The sequence below is a fragment of the Anguilla anguilla genome, chromosome 15 (assembly GCF_013347855.1).
Source record: "Anguilla anguilla isolate fAngAng1 chromosome 15, fAngAng1.pri, whole genome shotgun sequence".
Classification (NCBI taxonomy): Eukaryota; Metazoa; Chordata; class Actinopteri; order Anguilliformes; family Anguillidae; genus Anguilla; species Anguilla anguilla.
Window position 1 is genome coordinate 20699865 of NC_049215.1, and position 21133 is coordinate 20720997.

General features: G+C 44.3%; 1 protein-coding gene across 20 annotated transcripts in view; it reads right to left on the reverse strand.

Moving 5' to 3' along the window:
* The window catches only part of map2 (microtubule-associated protein 2), a 95527-nt gene that overhangs the window by 53931 nt on the left and 20463 nt on the right, over positions 1-21133 (reverse strand). For 19 of the 20 annotated variants that reach the window (XM_035393649.1, XM_035393641.1, XM_035393639.1 and 16 more), the window contains exon 2: positions 8470-8529. The exons of the other annotated variant lie outside the window; for it this stretch is intronic. The gene's annotated coding sequence lies outside the window, so the exon portion shown is untranslated. The remainder of the gene's footprint in view (positions 1-8469; positions 8530-21133) is intronic. 20 annotated transcript variants of the gene reach the window in all.

A 21133-nucleotide genomic window follows, 5' to 3' on the forward strand; every position in this document is an offset into this window, starting at 1 on the left:
GAAATGTATTTTTGTCTGTGTATCTTTGTAGAGGACAAGAGGCAATGCTCGTAATCTCAGGAATCATATATTAGAATAGGACAATGCTGAGATTTATACTATTGGGGACATTCAATAAAAAATAAATAGCTAAATTATATTCTTGAAAATATTTTCACTGTAACATGTTTTTCATCATCAAAATTTAAATATTTAAACTTTTTTTTTCCTTTCTCACAAGGATATATAACCTGCATATGTATCCCCAAGTGCTGCATCCAATGTTTTGTATAAAGGATAGACACTGGCCTTTTTACAATATATATATATTTTTTAAAACAGAATAAGCCAACAGCCACAAATCTGGAGGGTCTTCCAGACAAAATAACCCACAATGACCAGGGAGAGCAAGTGAATTCAGCTCAGTCTGTGCTCAAGAGGGGTAAAGAACACCACCAAGGGTCTGCTGTGCATACTGATGCCTAGTGCCCAAATGGCTAGCAGTGCCTTCAGAAAGTTTTCACAGCCCATTAATTATTTCACATTTTGCTGTGTTGCAAAGTCAAATGAAATATTTAAAATGGTATTTTATTTTCCTGCATTTTACTTGGTGAGTAAACATGTAATTCATACTTATATTCAAAATAAAAATATTCATTCCATTTGTATTAAACTAAATTGGGCCATTATTGCTTTCTTGAGAGATGACATTAAAAAAGTTAGAGGTTCACCTATGCTGATTTGATTCCAGCCGTGTGCTATTGCATGACTGCAGAATAAATATCACCAAGCTTGTGACGTCTCACAAGTGAAACAGCAAATGAGTCATGAAGATAAAAGAACTGCCCAGACTCTACCAAGATCAGGCCATCTTACCAAACTGAGCAATCAGAAGAGAAGGGCAACTGCCACTGAAATGACAAAGAGACCAGCTAAAATACTGACAGAGTTACTGAGCTCGTTGGCTGAAATGGGCAAAACTGTCCAATTACTGTACACTACTTCCAAGATTTGGTTTCTCTGAGAGAGTTGATAGAGAGAAGCCACTTCTGAGAAGTGCCAACATTAAGTTTGCCAAAAACTTAATGTTGACAGAACATCTTTCAGCAGGAGAGACTGGGAAGCGTGTTGCCATCAAGGGAAACATGTATGGGGGCAAATACACGCAAATGAGAGTGCCTCACAAAGCACATTTCTGAGGAACGATCCCAGGTACGTCCGATGTGAGAGGAGGAACCGCAATGACTGGCGACAGAAGTCACTCTGAGTGACGGCAGATGAAGTGATGAGAAGCAATCAAACTACTCTTAACCTATGATAAACACATCCTGAACGCTTTACAGATGTGTGTAGCAAGTTATCATGCAAGTATTTTTCTCCTGAGAGAAAGACAGAAATTCTAGCAGTATGTGTACTTTGTCTTGTTTGTGCAAGCATATCACAGAATCCAGCTAACCTGAAAGGATCCCAGTTAAAATGTTTGAGGTGAATATTTTTGATTGAAAGGTGGACGTTTACTAGTTGGCTAGGATGTAGCCAGCCTACATTCTGGTAAAACCTGAGCTACATTGGGGTTAGCCTAGTCTGTTCACGTTAAACATCTCTCAACCTAAATTTCCACCCCTCAAGATGTCTAGATTGCAGCTTTTGCTCACACTGGGATAGTTGGCTGAAACCGATACACATAATTGATATTGCTATTGAGTTCAAGAAAATAACACTTTACACGGTAAAAACAGTGTTTGTAGGACTGCGACATCGATTGGCAAGCTTGCAGCTAGAAGGAACCGCTACAGTGTTGGCGAACACCATTATTTTCAGATTGCAGGGCGCTAAATTGCAAGGAGCACGATGAGTCACTTAGTACTCCCAGCTAAATGATTTTCCTCGCTGATGAAAGGAACATGGACTCATTCAGCCTCGTTACGCACACATATACTGAACACAAAGAAGACCCAGCTAAAGCGCTGCGTGACCAACACCTGCATCCCATAATACTCCCATTAGCGTGCATGTGCTGAAGACCTGTACCTCTGCATGGCCCTTTAGCTAAACTAATGTGTCTCAGTGTAAGATAAATTACAAAATGAAACACGAGGAACACATTTCCCATTTAAAAGTGCATGTCACCCATCTGGAATGCCCACTGTTCCCACTTTTATGTACAAAGTATTTTAGAATGTAATTTGACAAAATTCCAATATATCAGTGGCATATCTTCATTTTAATTCTAGCCAATCTTTCACTTCTGTTTTCCATTTCATATCTGAATATCTATGAACACACATGAGATTCTTTCAGTGAGAGCTAGTTTTGCCAATACACCTGCAGAAGAGCATGTGTAACATGTCTGAGCAGGACGGTGGGGTGGCTTAGGGGGATTTTACTGTACATACAAGCATATAAACCTAGAGAGTCTCTTGGCTCAACCTCAGGCCTGTACGGGAGTGGGATGGACATATGCCATTTGCTCACGCTAGCAACACTGTCTAGAAAAGCGACCCCCAGTTCTGATCCTAGCAAGTCACAGGGTCTGCTGGTTTTCATTGTTACACACTAAATAGATTAATTAAAATAGGTGATTAAACAGTCACCTCGCTGGTTTTCTTGGGTCTGAATTAGGTAGTGATTTTAAAGTGGAAGCAAAAACCAGTAGACTGTGGCTCTCCAAGGCCAGGGCTAAGTATCAATGCATAGAATGTAAGGTCTCCCAATCAATGTGCAATCCAATCACTGTGTACTGTGCATTCACTGGTCTCCAGAATGCAGGTTCAAAGCAAGCACAGCAGCAAAGGAATCCTAGGGAAAGGCCACAGCCAATCAATATCCAGATTCTAAATGGGGAAAAATGAGCTTGTGAATGCAAACAAGAAGGAGGGGGATGGGAATGGGGATGGAGGTGACAAAGGAAACCAGGGAAAAGATCTAATCCACAAATTGGCCTCAACCACACTCTCTGGTGTATCCACCATTTTTGTCTTTTCAGGATATATAATTACATGGATTTGAGATAAGTGTAGTGTCTAAATACAGTAAAGTGGTGTTCGTCCTCTGGGCTGAGATGGTTGGCTGGTAGACCTTGGCTGGGGGGGTTACTTATTGTAGAATTCAAACTGCTTTCAGCTCCTAAATGGAAACAGTCTTGCAAAAGAAGCTCATCTGTTTTTGGTAAACAACCCTGAGAGACATGGCTTCTATCTCCAGCATGAGAGGGGGCAGGCTGCTTATAAAAGCTGCGTGCTCATTGGTCACTGCTGGTCTGTGACAGACTGTCTGCCAACTCGCTGAATCACTGTTGTGACCATGACCATGTACTCAAACCACGCTCTTGTCCTGGACAATTTATGCGGCTCTTTATCATAAGGACATCTGCTAAATAAGTACAGTGAAAGTCCTGCATTCTTTCCATCCTTCACATTTCGGAATTTAAAAAGTCATACATACACGCCATTATGGTCATGTATAAATATACATTACAAAATACATACATATTTTACCATTTTTCCACAATCTGTGCATTAAATTACACATACTATAACATCACAAGGCAGAAATAAAATACTTCAAGTTACTTAAAATATAGTTCCAGTGTATAGACTGTAAATTTTAACATGGTGTACACCAAAAGCAATTTCTAATCATTCCATTGTGAAATATGCCTCAGTGAGTGGCTTCACTCATGCAGAGAAGAGCTGGGTGAACCCAGTGAAATGATTAAAATGAACACATCATTGCTGTGCAGTTTCCGCAGGTTGGTTTGGATGTTGGACAGGGGAGGGGAGGTGAGCAGAATTCAGGTGGAAAAGAAGATGTGGTCTCACCCCTTCCATCCTGTGCCCAAAGATCACCTCAGCCTACCTCCACCCCAAAACCCCAAAAGCCTGTCGGCACCCCACTAGTGCCTCAACAGATAGAGGGAAATCCGCGGGGGCGGGGGGGCATTGCATCAACAATCAAAAACCAGGCAGCATGAGATTCAACAAGGTTGTTTTTGTGTCTGTGTTTTTTATTTTTCTCAAAGCGGGTTTGGAGGGGGCGAGCAGATGCAGTCGTGACGACTCGGTGACGAGAGAAGAAATGCGCATTGATTACACCCCCCACCCCCTTTTTTGGCAGTCAGCCACTTTAGCACCAACGCCACATCCGCCACAGAGAGGAGCAGATGCCCCAAAAGCTCTGATTCAACGAGCGAAGCAGCTGCTGAGGAGAAGCCCTGAAAGCCTCTCGGTTGTGTTTGCATAAATCTGTCAATATGGAAAACCCGGCACACTGGTAAACAAAAGTCTTAACTCTGCACACATGCACACCTTCTACGCTTCACTTTAACTAAGGAGAGAGAGGGACAGAAGTACAGATTCCAGCACTACATTTTAATGCAGGTTCTGATTACTTCCTATTTTTGCATATTGTATGCATTTATTTTGCTTTTATTTTATGTCAGTTATTCTAAATGTTCGTTCAATACCACACTGCATAGCTTCCTAATACTGTAAATTGGGTTTCATACTCACTTTTCTCTTTTTCTGTCACAGCTCTGTGCTTTTCTATTTTACGCAGAGTGATGCAAATGTCCTTTATGGTGATGAAGTACATTAATTTTTAAATAAAAAACAAGAGTGAAAATGGAGAAAGAGACAGAGGGAGAAACAGACAGATATGGACAAAGAGAGTGAGTGTGTGTATGAGAGAGAGGAGAGAGAGAGAAGAGAGAGAGAGAGATAAAACTGCTTATGTCTAAATTGATGGAGATTCAGTCAGGGCACCCCTTAGCCAGAAGCCCTTTTGAAAGACACCTTGCACACCTTGCATCCTCACATTTCTAACCCACCATTAGTTTCCGTATCTCTGAGCCCTGACATAACTGGAGCGAGAATGCGCAGTCATCTGCTGTTGTAATGTACCACAGCTTTCCCTGCCAGTGTCTGGCTGTCATTTTCAGTCCAGCGTAGAACAGCTCCCCTGCATCCCATCTGTCTCAATGAGATGCTCCCCATTCTTTAGCCAGGGCACAGGACAATTCCGTTTTCTTTCAGTCAGTTCTAGAAATGAACTCAAATTCAATTCATGAATGGAAAAATGGATGTAATTTTAAGTCATTTTCCTCTGCCAGAGTTTTCCTCAATTCATTAACTGAACTGCAATTCATTTCCAGAATTTCCTGAATTGAAATGAAACTGACCTGAGCCCTGAACCGAACTACCTCCGCTCTGACTTCCTCTGCTCGGTCAGAAACGCAGCACTTCGGGCCTCCATCTCACTGAAAGGGTGGCGTGCTCCAGCGCTCCCAAACCAAGCATCCCTAATGTCTGCAGTCCTCCTGGAATGGCAGGAGGCGCTGTGTCTGTTTTCAGCAACTGTGACAGACACATGAGCTGTGCTCCAAAATGCACACCTTGATACTAGTATGGTATGTGTAGGAGCATGTGCTGAAAAGCATAACAACAAAGATGGACCATAAAGTAGGAATAAAGTTTTTTTTAAAAATTGGAACGCACTCATGGTGCCACCATATTATGAACTTGTATGTATATATATTCAGTACTACCTGATGTATTAACTTCCTGAATTATTTGAATGTAGTATTTAGATAAGTATTTCTGTGATGAGGAAATTATACATATATGACCATATAAATCTAGTTCACTAAAGTTCACTAGTTTTCAGTCTAATCCCTGTATGAGAGACAGGGAACTTCAATGTGTGCCCACTGTTGCATCCTTGAAAAAGGTATTTTTGGATTGGTACTTGATAATTCAGGCAGAATGTGAACACTGCCCATGTCTGTATGAAGCCCCAGATAAAATAGACACTTTTTAAAGACTACCATTTTTTTGTAGCAGATAATTAGATTAAAAAATTAGCAGTTCAAAGAGAGGTATGCAGTGTAAACACTTCTGAAATTACATTTCACAAAAATACACACACTCACATCCACACACACATGCACACCCACACACACCCACATCCACACACAAGACACAAACAAACGCAGCAAAACGGCTGCAGAAAGGAAGGTAACGACAAAACATTACCTGACAACCTTCTGAGAGTTGCCATCTCCATGGAAACCGCGGTGGAGAGCGTGCATGGGGGGGCCAGAGAGGGGGTGGGCAGGTGGGCGGTGATAACAGCTTTTTGCTGTTAGCGAAGCGGAGCTGACTCAGTGTCTGAGATCACCCTCCAAGCATTACTTTGCTCTACAGCCATCCTCCATCACCAGCAAGCATATGAACACATATGCTGTGGCTCCCACTACAATTCTGTAGCATCCCAGATCCTGGTACCAGTCTGGCATATTGAAAGGAATCCTTAGCTCAGATCAGGTATAAAATAGAGGTGTACCTTCATTAGCACAGACCCTCCACAAGTCTTTTGTCAATCATGGTTAGAGGTTTATGATAGAATCCTTTGTATGCATAACCTATTCCCCTTCCCAATACTGGCAAAGCCTTGAACAACGCAAGGGATTCACATACAATTATATACATATTCAGCACCAGGTTATGCCTAACCAATGGATGCATCGCAGGCTAATATGCTCACTCTTCTGATTCAACTGGTATGATGTCATCTGTGATGTCATCTCCTGTTGTATACAGTATATTCATAAAGTACAGGCCGTGTTGTGCGGTGCTAGGCTGGATAAATGGCTAGGCAGCAGCAGCGTGTTTGCCTGGAGCTGAAGGAACGCTGAATTTCAATGCTTGTGCCCTCCAGGCAGCTCAAGGCCAAGAAGCACAGAAGTCTCTACCCGAGTCTCTTTACGGCAACATCCTACCAGCGCGTTACAGCCGTACGGCACTGAGCGGCCAGATTCCAGCATGGCGGCAGTGCCGCTTCGGCCCGCTCTGCGTGTGCTCTGCCGGGTGGGAGGGGACAGCCAGTCATCTGCTTTCCGCCATTGCATCACCACTCTTCCCCACTGCCGGTGTGACGCATTAACACTGATTCCCAACGCCTCCCCTACTCCTTAGGGGAATTCAATTATCACAGCCCTTGTTTACAGTCATCTGTCACTCGGCAAGGCATGGACTACTCGTTACCACGACGGGACCGGTGTGGGGCGGGGATTGGCTGTGCGAAGGAGGAGATAGCAGAGGCGTGAAGAGAGAAGTGAACAGGCTCCACGGTTTAACAAACCGCTCCCCACCCACAGAGCCTGGGAGAGAACAAACAAAAGGCTTTGAGCAAATGGGACAAACATGGTTGAGCAGAAGACGCGCCGAGGGGGATCGCCGTGGAGAAATTTGTTTGATGTCATACAGAGCTGCCGATCTGACCTTGCACAATCGATATCACATGATCCGACATTTAATGTGCGAATGTGCATTTAGGGGTCTGGATATGCAGCTTCTCTGTCTGTGTTGCAATTATGCAGCAGTGAGGAACAGTAATCCATATCAAAGCAAAATCACAGCTTCCAACAAAGAACCGTGTATAGCAAGATCCGTTGGTGTTCCATTCACACACACGCACACAAGCATGCACGCACACCCTATACCAGCTACAAACCTGGAATAATGAAGGGTTCAGACACTCAGCTTCCCCATACTCATTATGGACCCGCATTCCCAATCTCACTCCATGGGAATTATGCCATTTCCATTCCCTCTCTATCCACCATATGACATTTAATTATACAATTGCTACCACAAGTATTCCATTTGACATGAATGGAATTCTAATTTATACTCTTCTTCACTTCAGTCCTGCGACATTCCCATTCCAGCAGTACAAAATTCCCATTCACAGTCCATAGCCATAACAGCATTCCCTTTCCAGCATAAGGAGGTTCCATTCCCATCCCACTGACACCCTGCCATCTCCATTCCCACTCTATCAGTCAAACTGGAGCATCGCCCAAAGGAAGAAGCCATCTATCAACAAATGAACACAAACATGAAAAAAATTGACAACGAGCAGTCAATAATGACAGCTTACCAGTTTACAGGCTACTGCTGCTCCCTGTATACAGACCAAAACACACACTTGCACACAGGCACAAACACACACACACACACACGCACACACACAAACAGGTGTGACAGGAATTGCTGACGTCAGAAAGAGAGGTAAGACACAGTCACGATTGATCCACAGCTGAGAAGCAGAGAGGGAGGCAGACGGCAGCAGCATAGCAATGAGCCGGTGCTTGCAGCAGCAGAGCGGCTCACTGTGTACAAACCCAGCCATCAGCCTTTTTACCAGAGCAACACATAAACACACAGGCACACAGACGAGCACACATAAATGTGCACATACACACACACAAACATACAGACATACATACATACACACACACACACACACACACACACACATACATACGCACACACACACACACACACAAAAGCACAAGCTCTCTCTCGTTCTCTCTCACACACACAAACACCCACATGCATGCACACACGCATATGCACACACACACACACACACACACACACAGTGATGCAGCAATTCTATAGTATAGAAACACAAAAGCATCCATACCTTGTATAGGAGATGAGACTTTCAGTTCAGCACAGAGGATGAGGAAACACACTCACAGACCTGCAGAGAGAGAAAACGGAAAGGGAAAGGGAGAGAGAGAGAGAGAGGGAAAGGGAGAGAGTGAGAGAGAGAGAGAGAGAGAGAGAGAGAGAGAGAGATGGTGAGGTGACAGATAGGGATGCCGTGCCCAGTGTTTTTTTTACACACTCGTCCACAGGCAGTGGGCAGTCCATACCCAATAATGTACACCATACCCCACATAGTATGCCAGTGGCCCACACCTATGTGTATCTCAGTATGGTGCATGTGTACATGTTTGGGTGTGAGAGGAGGTGCATAAGCTCAGGGAAACTTCTAGAAGATGGGGAGAACCAGAATATCTCAGCACAGCTGGAGTGTACAATGAAAATACTACAGCACATATATTCCATCTCACATCTCATCAGTCACATGCCAATACCTACAAATTACTTATATAATTCACCACACCCGCATGGCACACAGACAACAAACCAATAGGAAACCAGCTGGACTGCCACGTCACTCTGGAGACCTGCAACCCATTTCAAACACAAGTGTCCTCCAGCGACCAGCGAGGTCATCCATCTCTTTAATGCAACCGATATTTATTTCCCATAATCCATCACATCACACAGCCTACCCTGGCTCGCCCTCTTAGAGGGGGGCTTAGAGGGCCCGGTTTTTTCAGCGGGCCCACCAGCACAACGGTCTGGATCAAGCGCTCGCCTGACCGCAGCGTTACCACAGCGCTGGGGAAACATCTCGCCAATGTCATTAGGCGGTGTCAGTGGGGAGTCTTTCTCCAGCTCTAGAGAGAGGCTCACAAAGGGGTCGTGAGCCAAGGGGGTGGGGGTGGGGAAATAAAAGTCAAAGGCTGCTCCTCTGCGGGGTGCAATGAGGGGACAGGGGGGGCGTGTTGGGGGCGTGTGGCAGTGCACAGTAATTGTAGTGTTCAGGCCAGGGCTGACGGTAGAATAATGGTTCAGAGCCGGAAAGAGGATCCTGCTCATATCACTTCCGCTAAAACATCCCTTCTTTTGCTTCTCTCTTCCCAGCTCGCAGTCCTTTTAAGACCCCTTTAAGACCCCTCCGCACTCCCTCACGCCTCTGGGCCTGCATGTTGCCACAGAGACGCACTGCCATTATGGCAACAGTAGTGTCTCTGAAGCCTCGTGAGACTGGCTGGACGTCACTGCTGTTAGAGGGTAAGCGTATATAGGGGGGCACATTTTTTCTTCCCAATTAGTGCAGTAGCTATTGTGATTGGTGAGAGAGACCACTGTGGGGCCCCGAGAGTGAAAAAGACCACAGCTGCATCCCCCCTGCTGGGGGCCGGGACTGGGGTCAGGAAACAAGACCACAAATTAGCCTGGTAGTACCCAGTTGTTAAAATATCAATAGAGTAGCACCGGTGACTGTTTTACATTAGCTAACATGAGCATGGCAATCATTGTTTAATAATGTTTGAGTATGTAATCGCAGCATTACACAGCTGACTAAGTTTTCAGAGTTAGACAGATTGTTCCAGAAAACCTCTAGCCCTCAGAAATGGCAAAGAGAAGGGAGTGATGCGCTCCAGCAGATTGATTATATCCGCAAACAACCGCTTTTCCTAAGTGCCCGGATGTTCACAAACTGAAAGATTTTGGAAATCTGAAAGCTTTAGGAGAGTTGAATATGAAGGTTTTAACTGAACTGAAACTGAATATTTTTTCAAGTTTTTAAATTCACAGAATTCAGTTAAAAAAACCCATAAAAGTTCAAATTATGAAATACAAATTCAATGTAATCAAACTCAATTTCAAAACGTTCAATACAATTTCAAATTATGAAATACAAATTCATATTTACTAAATAGATGACACCATAGTTTATTGATGAGTGATGACTTTCCATAGTTCCTTAGGGCATTTTCAGTGCTGACACACAAGCATGCCTCCCTGAGGGCTTCACTCCTCCAGACGTTCTGTATGCACGCACGCACACGCACACGCAAACACGCACGCACGCACGCACGCACGCACATGTACGTGCACACACAGCGGTTTCAGAGCCTGCTCACAGTCTGTAGCGATGTTCATTTGCCTAAATATACCTCAGCCCTGCAGAGGCCGTGCCAGTGCGTTGTGGTAGAAGGGCAGATTGACTCACGCATGCTGTCCACTGAGCAGGACCTCACATTAGAGAAGGGAGCCATGCAGGCTCTGAGGACACGTGGGGGCACGTGAAGGGTTCTGGTACCGGAGGGTGGATTTTGTCCCAGGCCAGTGCAGTTACAGACACAATGTGGCCCATTTATCATGTCATGTGTGTGAGAAAGCATTTTTTCATGTGTACGTGAACTGTGTGCGCGTGTGTGTGTATGTGTACGTGTGTGTGTTGCATTACGTGTACTGTATGTAATGTCTGAGCTTAGAGTGTAATGTATGTGTGATTATGTGTGTCACAGTGTGAATTGTCCATGTGTTTATGTGTACTTACAGTGTGTATTATGCCTGTTCAAGCGTAAATGAATGCATATGCAGGCAGAGAGGCACTACTCGGTCTATGGTGTAGTTTACTTTAGCCACAGGCCTGTGAGAGACTGAGCGTGAGTCACTCAGCATTAGCTTGGCTGAGATCACCCCCAGCCCAGCAGCCTCAATAAGCCACGAGAGGGAAACTCATACATAAACAGTAAGCAGATGAAACCATAAAGGCTGTGGGAAAACGGAGAAAGTTTGCATTTCAGAGATGCAATGATCAGTTGGCTCCCTGTAGCAGCATTTTTTTCTGTGCTCAGTTCAGATCAAACAGGCCCTGCAGTTCAGCGAGTCGAATGGCCCCCAATAAACAAACCTGAGAATCAATGAGCTTAATGGGGAGTGGGGGGGAGGTTAAAGTTGGGGCAAAGATATAAATTGAACAAGCATGCAATCTTATTGGAAGCCCAATTTGCTTTTCACTGAAAATTCCACCACAGCCCATATAGTATAGAAGTACGTCTCAATCCTAATATTCTTTGCAAGGGCTAGCTTACAAGGCACATGCTACAAGTTTGACATGCACGTGACATTTTTTGCAGCAGCAATGTCCTTTTCAGTAGTCTTTGTTAATGGGGCACCGGGATGGAACCTTTCTACTGTGGAGAAAGAAGATGAGGGGATTCTCAATAGCAGCACGTTGGGATTGCACACACAGCATGTACCTATCGATTACACCCAAGGGTGTCCCACAGCTAATGGGAGGCATATCAGAGAGGGCTCGGCCCACAACACTTCACACCACATGCTACAGGTGCACAGGTTCCACATGAGCAGAGACAAATGCCACCAAAGGATGTTTAAGGCAGTAAATGCAGGATCTTGTATGTGTAAGAGTACATCTAAAAAGCCAAGTTCTATGTGGATGTCCCTTACACCTAAATCCACCAGGGAAGTGGCCAATGCACAATCAAGGCCTCATCACCCCCAAAGCCACTTGCAGAGACAGAGAGGGGTGAGGGGACATTTTGAGATGCAGTCAGGTTCAGAGGCTTCTGTTAACGGGCCTCTAGGGTATACTAGATGGCAATAGCCCCCAGGGTACACACCCAGGATCAGGTTCTAGTTTAATTATGCCTATTGACTGGATTAAAATGAGGCGTGGACTCCCCTGATCCAGGATCAGTCCTTGCGGGTTCTTGGTGAAGGACGGTATTGGGCTGAGGTTCAGTCATGGCCCTGAGCTTGAGGAGTAGGTCTGCCAATTACTCACCCTCAGCCTCAAGCATGCAGCTGGTCCCCCAGTCTAATCTTCTAACCCTCCCTCCAGTAAACAGACTGGGTAGACAGACTGCACCTGAGACTAGCCTGCGGCTCCACTCCTACTTACTGTGGTTGGGGTCTTATCCAGAGCAACTTACACAGCTTGTATTTTTACTTTCTCTCCATTAATACTGATGTTACTGAAGCAGTTCAGGTAAAGTAGCATGGCATAACTGGAGCGCCGCTTCTGCAGTGCCCTTCAGGGACCGTCTCAGAAGTGCAGTTCCCAAAGAGTTTTATTACAAATACTTTCAGTGGTTGTGCGGTGCCTAATACCATAATATTAAAAATCACAGATGCGGCCTCGTGTACCCAAAATAGTAAGTAAATAGTAACTAAAGGGACGAAATAATAAAAACCTTTGGGAGCAGATTCCAGGGTGATCTATGCCGAAATGTGGTTTTTAAAGTAAACACTGGGAAATAAAGGGCCAGTTCCCGTCATGAAGGATCTGTACATTCTCTCCTTGGTGCATCTGTTTCATGTAATTATTCAAATTATAGAGAACTGATGCCTCCTTCAATCAAGGATTTTATTTTTTATTTTGGTAAAGATATACTGCAGCTTTAGAAAGAAGTGCCAGTTCCCTTTCAAACTCTGATGAGGCTTATGCTGAGAATATGCTTCCCTTTCCAGTGTGTTTGGACGTGCAGACGTGAAGACCATATATTTGCGCATGAAAGAACTTTGTGAACCAACTGCAGGCCACTGCACCACAAGCTGCAACAGAACCATCATGTCGTGGAGTGGTGTGTGTCCGAGAGGTTAAAAATCAGGTTTGCTGAAATAAAAATATTCACACGACACCACAACCATTCTTTCTATTTTTTTCAGCTATTCTTCAAGGCTCATGATACTGTATCTTTTATATCTAATGAAGCTTTTCAGGCTCGTCCTGATGGGTTTAATTAGAGCAGCCACTGGTCACTATTATCACCTCCCTTATCACCAATCAATCACATGGGCCTTCAGAAAACCAGACCCCACAGAGAAAGCTCATACACTCCTGCACGTAACAGCAGAGAGAAAAGCATATCAGTACTGGCGATTACCACAGCTTCTCAAAGGTTTCTTGCTCCATTCAACAAGGTTCAATGCTACTGAAGAGATTACACAATTTGACCAAGACGGAAAGTCTGCCTGAAAAGAAGGAATCGACAGGGACGAAAAAACAAACGTTTTAAAAAATCCATCAATTTAGATCGATTCAGCCTATGAAATCCACTTCAATATAGAGATCAATTAGAACCGTTTATTTTTATCTAAAATAAATGCTGGAGAAGAAACTTGCACAATGATTCTAATGCAATCACACTGACTGCGCTTGCATTTATTTATTTCATTTTTTTTTAAAAAGCAGCCTATGATTCATATTGCCATGGAGTTGAAGACAATTGCAGTGTTCTACCCAGTTAGCTGATGCTAAAAGCTTCTAAAGCTGAACTCAGCTCACCTTCCAGTTATCAACTAGAATCTGAAACAAATACAGAGCTTTCAGGGAACAGCCAGTTGAAACTGAAACACAGGGAAAGTGCTAAGTTTGACATAGCAAGTAGCAAGCAGGTCAATAGCCTCTACAAGTGCTAATTCACTGAAGCTTCACCCATCCAATCAAATGCTTTCCCTAAGAGAACTGTCCTAGGGACATATTAATGTGTGCACTTTGCCTGTTTTTCTACATGAAGAAATCCAGGAGCTCCTTATTTGGGGAACGGACACACCTGCGCTGTGGGTTTGTGGGTAAATTCAGCCATCTTGGGGGCTTTGTCCTGGTTTTTGTAGGTGACTGGCAACCTTACCCTAATTACCAGCCACCAGACGTTAATCTCTTAAACACAGCTGACAGGGATGTTGTGATTTTCACCTTCCTTTCATTGCCAAGGATTTGGTGCCATGACTCCCTAATCTCCAAACCCAGAAAGATTCCATTTCTTTCACACAGAAAGGGGGAAGGAAACGTGGTCGGAAAAACCATCCTCTGATTTTCAATTACAGCTGAATCAAAGTGAAAGCTGATTCTGACTGCCCTCATATAGCAGCCTTAAACCATAGTTACTGTCATCCACCTAAGAGCCAACTTTTCTCCTCAGTCAGGGTTAAGCAGCCAGAAGGTGTGACAAAATTTGATTGTCCCGTCGAGCTGCAGTTTGTTTGGCTGTAATACACACTGCAATGGGGCACGTGTCCATGCAGTGGGGTTTCCGTCCTTCCGAGAAGCATTTTCATCGCCTACATTATGCTGTCTGCACAGAAGAAACGTGCTCCCAGCCCACAAGCACTCAAACACAGAAGCCAGACAGGCACGTTGGGGGTGTGGATGGGGCTGGCCGAGGGGCCTGGCCAATGCCATCCTCACAGCGAGACTGCCTTTGATTGCACTACTGATATACCCACCGCCTGGTGAATATTTCATGACCTCCGCCCGCTTTCCCTCCAGTCACGCCCCCTCTCCACAAATCCCCATGGCTCGCCGTCTCCTTTGTCCCCACGCGACCCACTCCCATCCACAGGTAATTTGGGGAGAATAATTCCTGAGACCAGATGCTCATTTTGTCCCTTGACTGTGGGGACTCTCTTAATCCCATAATCCCTTGTTTGTAGCTGATACTTTTACTCCAGGAAGTTTCCAGCCCACCAGCAGGGGTGTCACCGCCCGGGGCGTGGCCTTCTTCAGATAATTGGGCCCCGGGGTGGAGGCGGAGGGAGCGCTGATTGATTTCTCCACCCCGCCCTACATTCACACCGCTCACGCCAGAACAAAAGGGGCAAATGCCCATCTCAATGTTTGGGTCTCATTTCCTAAAGCAGGAGAAAGAGGACCCAGGCTCATCATTATGGGGAAATGCACATGCAGGGTGCCACAGTCATTTGGATAATTGTTTTGCCCCAGTGTGGCTAATCTTTGACTTCGCTTCAGAAGATAGAACCGAGGCCAATTTTGTGATGTTTGCCTGTGCAAAGCACTGAATAAAGCAAGCCACACACTGTACAAGCTCCATCATAACGGGATGCTCTCTTCGAGGACACACAGATAATCCTAACTCAGCTGACGTGTACCACTGCCACTGCTGAAGTTAAAATCCATGAAAATTTTATCCAGTTAAAAGTTCCGTGTACAAAAATACAAAAATCTAGTCCCATTAAAGGCTTTGATAAGACTAGGAGGAAAATTTAATTATCTAAATCTCCTCTCATCAGACCACATGCACAGACGCTGCAGAGAATTAAATGTCAGAATGTATGAGAACCAGTGAGCTACATACCAGAATGAGTTTCCAGAAGGAAGCAATCAAACCAAAGCCTCCCATGGGAAATACTCGGATAATGCAACCAAAACAAAACAAACTTCATGTTACAAATGCATTGCCGTATGCATTATTCACCACTCCCTAACCAATAAAGCATGGTGAATTTGAATTTGAGTGCTATTGGGGCAATGGAAATCCACAAATCTTCCAGACTTCCACCATCTGACCCATTCCCAGATCTGTTACGTCGTAATGTCTGTGGTGGAATCTGATGTTTCCAAGATACAGCAGTAGCATTATTTTAACCATCCAATGAGTGCAATAACTAGATTGACTAAGAGGAAGAGCCCTGTTCATATTTGACAAGTGCATTAAGATTAACTTGAAGTAATATATTCCAGTGCTGCCAAGATTGCTTATTTAAATTGAAACACCCCCCCCCCCTTCCTAAAAAAGAAACCCCAGTAATATGTAAATAATGACTCACAGCAAAAAGATCTGTGCTGACTCAGGCTCACATGCAGGGAAAATTAATATCAGAGAATAATGTGTTGTCTTATGCAGGGTTTGAGGCTTTACTTCATGAATATCGATAAGAAAGAAATAAAGATAAAACTGGGCTTGCTAAATAAATCATAAGCATTTTATTACTATAAATCATCAGTTTGTGATCAAAGCAAAATACCTGAATAATAAAATGTTAAGTGGCTTCCCAAGATTAGAAAGAACAAGCTTTTTTTTCTTTTTTACAAACATACAAATTCAAACCAATGGGGGATATCACAAGCCCTCTCCTTCAAAGTGATTGAAGGCTATTAGGTATAAGAACAGTAAAGTGCATACTATCAGCAGCAGAGTTATACAGCCCTGGTCCTGAAGGGAAAAATGGTGCCTGCAAGGCCTGGTCCTCAAGCACTATAATATGTCCAGGCCTGTATTACAGAGAAGCACTCAACTGCCTGAATCAACAAATGATGGTTTCAGTAGAGTGGCTTTATCTTCCCTCCCTAGTGCTGAGTGCTAGTGGTTTAAAATGAGCTGATGATACCAGCAGGGTCATTCATTGGCCCAGATGTGCATAGGTCAGAATTCCTTATTGGTCACTGTCCAGTATTGTTGTTGAGATGTCGCACCCAAATTACCAGGAAGGTTGCGATGTTCTCATACCATTTTAGGTATCTTTCTTAACAGGACTCCAAACGATGGGCAGTGCTAAAATCACACAACTCAGTGCAGCTCTCAGTCCTACAATACAAGGATACAGCGTGGGATACAATGGTGTTTTGCACTGCACAGCTCATTCAGAAAACGGCTGTGAGGTGCTGTGGAATTGTGGGAGCTGTGGATCTCGATGCGGTTGTGTTGTGATGGCATTCAATTTTTTTCCCACGCTCTTTTAAAGGCCATATGGAACTGGAAGTGCAGCTCTTTCGCACACAGAACACAAGCTGCCGTTGTGCAGCCGATGCACTGGCGGTCACAGGGCCAGCATTAGCGGCCAGGTAGGATCACCGTGCGCAGTTTGACAGACGGAGCAGTCCACTCAAGTTACAGACAGCGGAAGCCCTGCCGCTCGGAATCAAGCCAGGTCCTGTAGCTGTGATACCAAGCTCTTTATGTAGAGAGATATTATTTGTCATTTATGCTGTCATCATTGCTGTTGCTTTTATTATTGTTACAATGATTTCTGTTATCACTACACTTTGGCAATATGTATTTTGAAATATGTCACACCAATAAAGCCTCTGAATTTGAATACAAGAGCGAGAATAAGAATGAAAAAAGGAAGGAGAAGATGAAAGAAAGAGAGAGAGAAGTAGGGATAGGGAGGTAGAATGTGTCAAAAGGATGTTAGAAAATTAGAATGGTTAGGAAATTAGAAAAGGAGAGCGAAAAAGGAGAGCGGGGTAAAAGCAAGGGCAGACCACTGACCCCCCCCCCCCCCCGGCGCATGGGTCGGGCCCCCAGCAGCAGTCTGGGAGACTTCCTGTCCGTGAGATAAGCACCGCCTTAACAAATCACCCACAATAGAGCTCAAACGTCTGTGGTACTTAATGGAGCAGATCAGGATTTTTAAATGTCTGCCAGACATTGAACCCTGAGACAATAGTGCCCTCAGACACACTGCCAAAGCTGGAGTAACAGCCCAGTTTGACGGCTGCGACGAAACCCCAGGCTCATAATGGTGCAATGAGCCTGACCGGGTTAACCCTGATTCCACCCAAATTCTGGGAGGTGTGTTTTGCTCATAAAATGGTCAGTCACTTTTGGCAAATCATGACCTTGTAGATGTAGGTTGTACTCCAATTGGAGGTGGTGATTAAAGCCAATTAAACCACTGACATATAATAGAACACTGGATGGAAGACTGTAGAGAGAGCATCTGGGATTGGGACTACCCTAAGAGTGTTATTCTGGTTATTTTCGATATGTGACCATATTGTCTATACAACCAGAACTGAAATGACTTCCAACCCCTGAAAATCCACAATCTCAGGGACTGTCACACCACCCCACCACCAGGCAAGGGAATACTGTATTTTAGTTCCACTAAACAATAGAATATAAAACCATGAACCTGTCATCCAAACTATACTGTTGCCCCTACTGTTAATTTTCAAAAAGTACCTTTTTTTCTCCAAGCTCCAATGAATGTACTTTAAATGTTAATAATTAAAATTGGGGGGGGGGGGGGGCTGGTGCCCTTAAAGGAGGGGGGACTCTTGGTGCCCATAAAAGAGGGGACCCCTGGTGCCCTTAATGGGGAAGAACCCCTGTGGCTTTTAACAGGGATAGGGGATATCATAGTCACAGCCACCATAATGTCTTCAAGATGCAGATGTGGTGTCTTGGCTGTCTTCGTCCTGCAAAGAGCTGCTTCCAGAGATACAAAGAGATAAAGAGGGATGCTCTCCACATAGGTTTAGAGACCTTCCTGTTCCGAGTTACTGTTTTTACTCTCCTCTCCCTCTTCCCCTTTCTCTCTCTGCTCAAAAATCTTTTGCAGCCACTGTAGACAGCAGTAATAACACTATTGCCATTGTTTAGGCCTGTGGGCTGGGGGGTACCCCCTCCCCTCCCCTCCACTCAAATCTCTTTCCCAGAAATTCCTGCTTCTAATTTAGGATCCCAACCACTTCTTCCACCCCCACCCCACTCCCCCAAACACACAAACACACACACACACACACTCTCTCTCAAGATTCACGCTGATGCATCTCTCTACCTCCCTTCCCTCTCCTTTCCAATTACATTTCATTTCAACATGCTTACTGACATGAAATACAGAAGGTAAATGATGCCAAAAAATGCAAATTATTTAGCAAATAAGTACTGTTCACATTTCAACTAATGAGCATGAAACAAAAACACTAATTATGATGAAGTCTAAATAAATGGGTAAAAAATGATATGAAGCGTTATAGTCTGAAGTTTTGTTGTGTAGCAGTCACCTTCTCTTTGATCCCTTCCTCTCTCCATCCTTCTCCTGACTGCTTAACTTCTTTTCTCTCTCTCTCTCTCATTTTCTCTCTCATCCCCCCTTGCACACTGTTCCCCCATTCCCCCCATGGTATTAAGGGCACAGGAAATTCCTCACATTTAAAATATTTTTCCCAGGGGCCAATTTACAACAGAAGCAAAACCATTTGGGAGCAAAAGATGTGCAAAAAGGACTGGTGAATGAAGGGGAGAGAGAGAGAGAAAGAGAGAGAGAGAGGGGAGGGGTGCGAGAGAGAGAGGGGGGTTTCAAAACAGAGTGGGACAGAGGAGAATGCAAAAGTGAAAGTCCAGGAGATATAGCAGAAGAAAAAAGGGAGAGAGAAAGATAGGTTGAGTGTTTGTGTGTATGTAAGAGAGAGAGATTGTGTACCTATATGTGTTTACACATGTGGGTATTAGGGATGGTGCCAAATACAAATACCATACTCGGCAACACTCAGATAATGCGTTCTCCCTGAATGATTTCACCTCTCGAATTTGACCAATATTATTTGGATTCTGATCTGTTTTCTCTCTCTCTTTGGTGCGTTTCTCTCAGAAGTCAGCACCAAGTTTCCTAATTAGAAACACAACGGTGGAGAGACCGCGAATGAGAGTTTCCTTTAACAGTAGATAGACCAGAGCGAGGCCATCGGGCTTTGGGGATTTTATAATAAAATTACTCTAATGTCATAAATGCTATATCCTCCTTCTTCTATGACTTTCTTAAATATTTAGGCTTTATATAACTGCATTTCTAAAATTTGAAAAAAACTGAGTAATGAAAATAAGTAAGTAAAGAAATACTGGCAGTCTGTGCCATTTTCTTCACACTTAGCAGTGCCAGTGATTATACTGGTAAAAAATCTAACATTTTTGGCATTTAATACTGCTTAAGTGTTAAACTCCACACCACTCCCACTTCTGGTTTTTATTCAAATACAAATGCAAAAAATGTTTTGGTTGAACAAATACAGATACAAATACAAATAGTGGGATCTCCCTCTATCCCTAGTTGGTATGTGTGTATATGTGCATGAATCTGTATTGTCTGTGCATGTGTTTTTTCAGTGTGTGTGTGTGTGTATGCATTTATTTGTGTTAATGTGTTTGCATATGTGTGTTTATGAGGATGTGTAAGCCATGGATCACAGTAAACAGCGGGCAGTAGTACAGTGTGGCCTGCAAGTGTGTGTGTGTGTGTGTCTGGGTTTGTGAGAGTGTTTATGTGTGTTGCATGTGTGTTTATGAGGTTGTGCGCATGTGTGTGTGTATGCGCGTGTGTTTATGAAGTTGTACGCATGTGTGTCTGTGTGTGTTTATGTGTGTGATGTGGTGGCACCAGGGTGTGTCGGGGGACTTTAGCCACCCCTACGCCCAGCGGCAGACTCAAACAGTCCGCACACGCTCGCAGCCTCGCACGCGCTATGACTCAGGCCTGTGGAAAAACCGCGCAATCCTCTTTTCCCAGAGACGCGGTGCAGCTGGACACAGTGCACGCAGCGCCGGCAACACCACAGCACTCTGGTCTCCCCCTGCGTGATGTCACACAGTGCTAGTCTTCAGCACATGCAGGTGCTCCTTGCATATAACTGTGCTGGGACCCAAACTCAATGTTCAGGATGGAGGAGCCAACCAACAGGGCCATGGCAACACTCAGGTCTTTGCAGACAGATAACCAGGCTGACCCAGATCTCGCCACAGCCAATCTCCTTTAATCACAATTCAAAGCCTCCAGATTCAAGCCAAGGATCACAGTAGACAGCAGGTAGTCATAGGTAGCATGTGGCCTGAAAGTGTGTGAGTGTGTGTGTGTGTGTGTGTGTGTGTGTGTGTGTGTATGACAACATAAAAGCACTAACGGCTCTGAATTCTGCACTACCTACAGATACCCATATCACCAAAATACCATACTACTAAACACACTAGGACATACCACAACCCCAAACATCACTGACTATGATCCTTAAAGCTCATTCTGATGACATTACCAAACCAGGTGGCACTGTTTATTTGCTTTGCGGTGTGGACACACAGTACACGGGCGGTGGTTTTGTGCAAACATAGTTCACCAAGACAGCAGTTTTGGATGACCTCAGGAACACAGGTCAGCCATAATCAAATCAAAAT